Source organism: Artemia sp. Qi Xiang Cuo, chromosome 4, assembly GCF_049724085.1.
Source record: "Artemia sp. Qi Xiang Cuo chromosome 4, ASM4972408v1, whole genome shotgun sequence".
Taxonomy (NCBI): Eukaryota; Metazoa; Arthropoda; class Branchiopoda; order Anostraca; family Artemiidae; genus Artemia; species Artemia sp. Qi Xiang Cuo.
This window is the reverse complement of record NC_142797.1, coordinates 6,477,807-6,487,224: the sequence shown is the minus strand read 5'-3', so window position 1 is coordinate 6,487,224 and position 9,418 is coordinate 6,477,807.

Here is a 9,418-nt window from a genome sequence, read left to right as displayed (position 1 = left end):
TTCCTTTTATATCGTGTCTTTATTATAGTAAGAATTTTTATACTATATAATCTTTTAACTGTTCAGCTTAGGTCGAGTCTAAAGAGATAGTTAGAAATATTACCGGTAACCCTTGGCCTTAAAGTTGCCCTGGGACCATTCAATCATGCTAGTACACACGGAACCGTTGGAGTAACCGTGAAAATCCCACTACTTTGGGCCGACAAGGGGTTCCCCCCCTCGAGTAAGTGGCATAGCAACTCTTTGCGCCATTTTTGCCTCAAAAAGTGGTGACCCCCGCATATAAACCTCCAAAAAGTGGTGGCAGCTAGAAAAGGAGCTATCAACAGCACTGACAGCAAAAGAATTTTGCGTTTTCGAAGAGACGGGTTAATTTGGCCTAGAAAGTAGCCTATTGTGAGTACATATAAAAAGACAAAAATGCGCAATCAATTATAGAATTATGAAGGTCTATAATGGGCTGTGTGCCTTGTTAGACAAATATACAAAAGAATAACGTGAAACTAATGAGTCGAGTTTACAGTGGGGGAATCTCCGTATTTAAAAGTATTACAGGGTTTAAGGACAGATAAGAAAACTTTGAAAGTTGGGTTATTATTTGAGTGAAGTGGCGGAGTTAGATATAATCTTCAGTGACGAAGGTTATAAGAGCAGATTTTACAAAACATGCTATTGTATCTTTATTCGAAAATCATATAAAGATCCTCCCTCCGCCCTCCCCTACATTTTCGTGAATTGACTCCGTTTAATGAAATTATGATTACGATGGGTAGGCCACACCTTATGGATGAAGGAACCAAACAAATAGTAGGTCTGGGGTGGAGGAGAAGTGTGCGTTCCTGTTTGTCACTCTGGTGGCTCCGTGCTGCAATGAGTTGTCAGTAGTACTAGTAATAACTATAGTTAACAAAAACTAAAGAATTTAACCAAAGACCACTAACAAGTTTTCTAGGACACACTAGACGGTCAATCATTTTGATCAAAAGCTTCCGTAAATCCATTGATTAAAGCATGATTGACCGTCTAGGAACCGATTGAGTCATTCAAACTTTCTATCAATCACCATCAACGCTTAACTCGAGCGTCAAACAGATCCCTAGACGGTCAGTCATGCTTTAATCAATTGATTGACGGAAGCTTCTGGTCAAAATGATTGACCGTCTAGGGTGTCTTAAGGTTTTGAGATATAAATTAAAATAAGGAATGATTATTTCTATTTCATCCTTTATTTCAATAATTTAGTTGTGTTTAGCAAATTTCCCTTTTTTATTCGTATTCTTAATCAATCCTTTATACTAGTTTTTACTAATTGTCTAATTATTAATTAGGTTTGGGTGGGGGAGATGTACGGACATTTTGCGGTTGTTTAAAGAAAACACCAGAAGAGGAGATTGCCCATCAAAACCTAGATGGGCAATTGACACCCCTCCCCCCAAATTGGCAATTTTGCTTTCGTTATAGCCATAGAGAAGGGTATCGAACCGTATTTTTGGTGTAGATTAATTTTAAAAACTTTCCACAACATAAGTATTTCAAAGAAAAGTAAAGAACTCCATTAACCAAAAAATGAGCAAAAATAAAATCAAATAATTTACCAAGCGTGAAACTACCATAAATCAGCATCGATAAATAAATGAAACCCAAAATGAACAGAAATTACAAAAAATAACCGAGTCAAACTCAAAACGAGCAGAAATTAACACAAGTTGGGCTCAAAACCCCTATGCCTTCCCAAGGCCAGAAAAAAATTTGCACTTTACTGAAAAAAATTAAGTGTTTTACTTTTATAACTTAATAAATCAAATAATATTAACATTTTGATTACTAAATATCAGTATATATAAATTAAACTGTCAATGCACATTCATTTGTATTTTTTCAGTAAAGTGCAAAATATGTTCTGGCCTTGGGAAGGCATAGGAGTTTTGAGCACAATTTATGTTAGTCTCTACTCGTTTTGAGTTTGACTCGGTTATTTGTTGTAATTTCTGTTCATTTTGTGTTTCATTTATTTATCGATGCTGATTTGTGGTAGTTTCAAGCTTGGTAGATTATTTGAGTTTAGTTTTGCTCATTTTTTGTTTAATGTAGTTCTTTACTTTTCTTTGAAAAACTTATGTTGTGGAAAAGTTTTTTTTTTAAATTGATATCTGTTCGTTTTATATTGACATAGTCTTTTCAGGGAAAAAGAAAACAATACTTTAAAATTTCTCGTTTTTTAAGACTTTATAGTTTGGCCTGGTGTTTGTATACTGGGGAAAAATTTTCAGCAATTTTTAACAAAATACACCCTTTTAAAAATCTGGACACAAATAGTAGTGTTTAATTTAGTTTCATGCCTCCTCTGGTTGACCTGAAATGGAAAACTTGATACCATTCGCAAAAAAATCTGTTGACTTTCTTCGATTGCTTGGATACACTTACGCTATTTTGATTTGGTTAAATTTTAAGAGCAGAAGTAGCCCTGAAAGTTTGGACATAATACCATCAGTCGTTCTTGGGATACTGCTGAGATGCAGTCGTTCTTGGGATACTGATGAGATGCCTTATTGAGAATTAGCATTAACACAGTGCATTTTGATTTAATCTTAAGGTAACAATTAGTTTTTATACATAATGGGAAAATGAGAAGGTGGGCGTGGGAGGGGGATTAGTTGCCCTCCAATCACTTTCGACTCAGAACGGGCATCAGCCCATTCTATTTTCAATCGAATGAGCCCTTTTGAAGTTCCCACGACAATTCCTTCGATACGAAGTGCCCTGGTCTAAACAACAACAAAAAATAATACATTATACCCACATCGATCTTTACTATAAAAATGTCAAGCCTTCCAATCTCTTTCGACTATTAAAAAGGGGACTAGGCCTTTCGGTTTCCAATCGAATGAGCCCTTTTTGAAATGACAACGCTTTCTATAAACACCTTATATGCCCCCAGGGCATAAATTACAACCCTTACCCTAAGGGCTGTTAGGGTGGTTGTTATTCTCAAAGATATAATTTTCAGAACATTTAACTATTTTAAACAAAATGGCAATCTCAATCCAGTCATTGAATGGGTTTTGTGAAATGATGGGCGTGAGAGGTATTTTATTTACCCTCCCGTCAGTTTCGACTATCAGAAAAGACAATAGCACTCTCAATTTCCAATCAAATGAGCCCTTTTGAAGTTTCTACAATAACACTTTCAATAAAAACCTTATATGCCCCAGGCCATAACTTAAAACCCTCTCCCTGAGGGCTGGGGGGGGGGAGGGGGTGTCATTCTCAAAGACCTATTTTCCAGAACTTTCTACTATGTTGAACAAAATGACTATCTGAAAATTTTGATTGGATGGGTTTGGAGGAATAGTGGGCGTGAGAGGGGGGTTAGTTACCCTCAAATCACTTTCAACTATTAAAAAGGGCACTAGCCCTCTCAATTTCCAATTTAATGAGCCCCTTTTGAAGTTGTACGACAACTCTATCTATAAAAGCCTTATATGCCGCCAGGGCATAACTTACAACTTTTGCCCTGGGGCTCTGGGGGGTTTGTCATCCTTAAAGACCTAATTTCCAGAACTTTCAACTACGTTGAACAAAATAGATATCTAAAAATTTTGATTGGATGTGTTTGGGAAAATAATGGGCGTGAGAGGGGCGTTAGTCGCTCTCCAATCACTTTCAACTATTAAAAAGGGCATAGCCCTTTCAATTTTCAATTGAATGAACCCCTTTGAAGTTTCTACGACAACACTTTCTATAAATACCTTATTTGTCCCAGGGCATAACTTACAACCTTTGCGCTGAGGGCTCTGGGGGGGGGGGATGGGTTGTCATCTTTAAAGACCTAATTTTCAACTACGTTGAATAAAATGACTATCTAAAAATTTTGATTGGATGTGTTTGGGGAAAAGGTGGGCGTGAGAGGGGGGTTAAGTTGCCCTCAAATCACTTTCGACTATTAAAAAGGGACACTAGCCCTTTGAATCTCCAATCGAATGAGCCCTTTCAAGTTTTTACGACAGAGATTGCAACAAAAACCTAATATATTCCCAAGACATAGCTTATAACTCGTGCTCTTGACAACGTGGGGGAACTTTTCTGGTGAACTATATACTGTCGAGAACATTAAACTGTGTTAAACAGAATTTCTCTCTAAAAATATTTATTAGATATTTTTTGAAAAATATGGGAAGTAAAGGGGTGTTAAGTGCCTTCAAGTTACTTTTAACGATTAAAAAGGGCGTCAGCCCTTTTGACTTCCAATCGAAGGTTCCCTTTTTGAAGTTTCTATAACACGTTATGTCAAATCCTTTACGCCCCCAGGGTATAACTTACAACCCTTATCCTGAGGGCTGCGGGGGGTTGTCATGCTCAAAAAAGTAATTTACAGAACTTAAAACTATGTTGAACAAAATGGCTATCCCAAGCTTTTGATTGGATTTGCTTGAGGGAAAGTTGGGTGTGGGAGGGGGGTTAGTTGCCCTCCAATCACTTTCGACTATTAAAAAGGGCACTAGCCTTTTGAATTTCCAAGCCCTTGGATTGGAAGTATTTGGGAGAATGATGGGCGTTGGGGGGGGGGGCTTTTGCCCTCCAATCACTTTCGACTATTAAAAAGGTCACTAGCCACTCCAATTTGCAATCGAATGAGCCCTTTTTCAAGTTTCTATGACAAATATTTCAATAAAAACCTTGTATGCCCCCCAGGGCGTAACTTATAACCCTCGCCCTAAAGACTGTGGGGGGAGTGTCTGGCTCAAAAATATAATTTCCTGAACTTTAAACTGTATGGAACAAAATGGCTATCTAAAAAAATTGAATGGATATGTTTGGGGAAATGGTAGGTGTGGACGGGGTGTTCGTGGCTTTCCAATGGGTTTTGACTATTAAAAACGACACTCGCCATTTCAATTTCTAATCGAATGAGCCCTTTTTGAAGTTTCTACGACAACGCGTTCTATAAAACCTTATATGCCTCCAGGGCATAGCTTACAATCCTTGCCCTGAGGATTGTGTGTGTGTGGGGGGGGGGTGTCATCCTCTAAGACCTTATTTCCAGAACTTAAAACTACGTTGAATAAAATGGCTATCTCAAAATTTTGATTGGATGTGTTAGGGGAGAAGGTGGGCGTGAGAGGGGGGTTAGTTGCCCTACAATCACTTTCGACTATTAAAAAGGGCAGTAGCCCTTTGAATTTCCAATCGAATGAGTCTTTTTTTGAAGTTTCTACGACAACGCCTTCTATAAAAACCATATATACCCCAGGTCATAACTTACAACCCTTGCTCTGAGGGCTGCGGGGGATTGTCTTCCTCAAAAACATAATTTCTATCTGGAGATCAACTACGCTCAACAAAATGGCTATCTCAAAATTTGATTGAATGTGTTTCGGGAAATGGTGGGCGTGTTAGTTGCCTTCCAATTACTTTCGACTATTAAAAAGGGCAGAAGCTATTCCAATTGAATGAGGCCTTTTCGAAGTTTCTACGACAACTTCTTCGATACGAAGTGTCCTGTTCTAAAGGAAACAAATAATAAATAATACATTGTGCCAACAGCGTTCTAAAACCCTTGCCCTGAGGGTTGTGGGGGAGTGTCCTCCTCAAAAACATATTTTCGACCTGGAAATCAACTACGCTGAACAAAATGGCTATCTCAAAATTTTGATTGGATGTGTTGAGGGGAATTATTGGCGTGGGTGGGGGGGGGCTAGTTGCCCTCCAATCCTTTTCGACTATTGAAAAAGGCACTATCCACTCCAATTTCCAATCGAATGAGCCCTTTTCGAAGTTTCTACGAAAAATCCTTCAATACGAAGTGCCCTGGTATGGAAAAAAATTAGACAAGTAACACATTGTGCCAAAATCGTTCTTTACTTAGGCAGCGCGATTGCGCTGCCTATGATTAATGTTTGATTCACAGTCTATCAAACAGACTTCTTCGCAGCCTTGTTGATTCATTCTCTGAGAGACCGCTTAGTACGTCATTTAGCAGCCTTTGCTAGTTAATCTCGTGAATTAGTGCTTTAAAAGTTTCCTTTCAGTTTTTGCTCCACGCGGGGCAAGATAAGTATTTGCTACACTACTGCGTAGAAATAGCGCACTAAAGGGTGTCTCAAAAAGAACGCCGGAATTGAAATTATTTGTTGTTGGCAACATTTTTTTTGCATGTTTTCTTACCACTGATCCCTGAGGTTATGTTTGATACTTGCTTTTGTTTTCCAGGTTAATGCTTGTCGTATATAATCATAAATTTGATTCATAGTAGAATCAAATACGGCGTTCTTTTGAGACAACCTTCACTTGGTTCCCAGTTGTTGATCGTATGCCAAGATGTCCCTTTGTTAAAAATAGAGCAAAAGCCAGAGAGCGAAAATTTTAAATTAAATAAGTCGGTACCCTTAGAAACTCAGAATACGCATGAGCATGCGACAAAATAAGGATATAAACAACTTTTAGATTCTGGAGAGACATAATGGATGCAGACACACGTGGGAAGTAATGTTGACTTATAATAAATGCGGTGAATTATGACAAAGGGAATGAAGACTTACGTCCTACCTGTACTAGAATACGCGTGTCCTGTTTGGGGCCCAAGGGTCTAGTTACCCTCCGGGCTAAGCCAAGATACTGAGGCCATACAAATACATGATTGTAAAATTATGATTGAAGAAAGCTTAGCTATACCTCCTACAAAAAGGCCCTTGAGTTGCTGGGACTTAAGTCACTCCACAACCACCGCCAAAAACTTACAATCAAACTTTGACAATACATTCCAAGAAGCTTAAAAACAGGTTTACCCCCCCCCCTTTCCGGAACGCAAACCTGAACAAACTCACCAGAAGACAGGACAAGTTGGAACCAGGTTACTGCGGCTCAACAGGGTATCAGCATTCTTTTGTTCCCTTTTTCACGGGGATGTTGAAAAGCACAAAGTAATTGTAATTCGTGTTTGTGCAATTTTTTATGTACCTTGTAAACAGATCAGTTTTAGTGCTACTTTGTGCTATATCGAGTGTGAAAATAAATATGTCTATGTCTATGAATTGTAAACCATTTATCCCAGGTAAGACTAAATAGAACTTGAGCTTATTTTAAGCCCACGCTTCACTTGGGCGGGCACTCTGACCTTAAAGTATCACTTTACTAAGGCAAAGCTTGATCAACTAGTGATAGCACTGTTTTCCAATCTTTTTTTTTTTTTTTTTTTTTTTTTTTTTTTTTTTTTTTTGCAGTAACAGAAAGCCGTTTGGACTTGAACATAATTTAGTTGAATAAAGAGCCCCAACCCGCCCATGCAAATCACCATGGGAGGGATTAGTATACATACTAATCCGATAGAGGAAAGTTGTATGGGAGCCTTAGGCTTGGCAACACATAGGTTTCGTCTGCTTTAAACTTTCAGGTTTGAGAAAACTATATTCCAAATGCTTATAATTTTCCTTATTCAGATCTCACAAAAATGTTAAACCTCAAAGTGTCGAAACATTTGGTCACACCTTTAGTAATTCCTCATCCAGGCATTAAAGTATGTTCACAGGTTTCAAGCCTAGGATATCAAAACACTTTGCCAAAATATTGGCTGTCACTTCACATAGCAGCATTCTATCCATGTTGACCTGGATCACCTCCCCTAAAATGTAAAAAAGGAAACATTAGAAAAGAATAAAAACTTTCCATCAGTTTTTCCTAAAATTAATTAAAAAAACTTTTTCTACAAAATAATTTTTTCAAAGAAAAGTAAAGAACTCCATTAAACCGAAAATGAGCAAAAATTAAATCAAATAATCTACCAAGCGTGAATATACCACAAATCAGCATCGATAAATAAAGGAAACCCAAAACGAACAAAAATTACAATAAATAACCTAGTCAAACTCAAAACGAGCAGAAATTGACACGAGTAGGGTTCTAAACCCCTATGCCTTCCCAAGGCCAGAACATAATTTTTAATTGCAAAAAAAAAAAAAAAAAAAAAAAAATGTGCCAACATTGTTCTTTACTTAGGCAGAGCGATTGCACTGCCTATGAAATTGCTCAATTGCTATCTTTTAATCGACATTTTGTTTGTGGATACTAAAGTAGAAGTATGTTCTAGCAGAACGCATTAATGTACCTATAGCATTTTTGTTTGTTACAAACATTAAATGGGGAGGGGGGGGGGGTAGTTGTCCCTCTCAAGACTGGTCTGAAGGATATTTCCCTTAAAACAAAAATAAATTTTATATTCTTCACACCATAATAAAAACCTCCCCTCCCCATACCTGAAAACTCCAATTTTCGTCTGGGTTGGCAAGTTGAACCATATGAGCTTACTTTTCGCTGATTTTTTATCCACCTTTCTTTCTCTTTGAATTTGGCATCCCCTTCTAACACAAACGGCACAACTGCTTATGGTGGTCTTTTAATTAAAAGTTCAATTCCTGATTTTTTCCAATTTTTGAGATATACTTACTTGTGTAAGTTTCTACTCAATAAATTCAAAAAATCAGATTTTATTTTCATTGTCTTGGTTATTAAAAAACTCAAGCTTTTTAATAACACTTGCTTTTTCTTTAGTTGATCGTTTTAGTCTACCAAGACAATGGCAATCAGGTCCTTATTTATGAATGTTTCGGCTTTAACGCCCAATAGCCGTCTTAAACGAGACAAAAGAAAATTAATCAAAAAGAACGAATATATATATATATATATATATATATATATATACATGTATATATATATATATATATATATATATATATGTTTATGTGTACATTACAATAAAAAAGAACACAAAAACCAAAAAAATAATCAATCACACAAAACTATAATTCTGCCCCCATTATACGTTTCCTTATCTTTTTCAAAATAATCTTTGCTTATTCTGTCGATCCTCCACTCTCCAAAAACCTCTCCCTCTGATAGATTGGCACACAGATATAACTACCCATATTCTTAACATCTGACTGGCAATTACTCTTCTAAACTGAAAGCATTAATTCCTTAACTTATACCCTAGTCCCAAAAATTCCCTCCCTCAATTCCTAAAGCTCCTCTACATACGTCCTCAAATAGTAGACAGAAATATGGAATACAAACAACTACAAGCTACAAGACCTAAAACTCGCCAAATACGTTCTTCTTTCTCCAATGTATAAAATAAAGTTACCACTTATTGAAATAACTCACTCACCTTATCCTCCCACCCACGAAACCCCACCTTAAGGTAATTTTCTGCTCCCTATGCCTTTTAGTCCTTGAAGTAAACCCCAAGAGACGCAGTCATGGGTTGACCCGTCTGCATTAAGTATCTCCTACTCCTGCAGTGTTCTTTGTCCTTTCCTACCCTCCAAGCCTACTTCTCCTTCTGCGGATATTCCTGACATGCCACAACTGTTCAATATTTTTCGGTTATTTGCTTAGGCTAAGAAACCTTATCCAGTTTATCCAC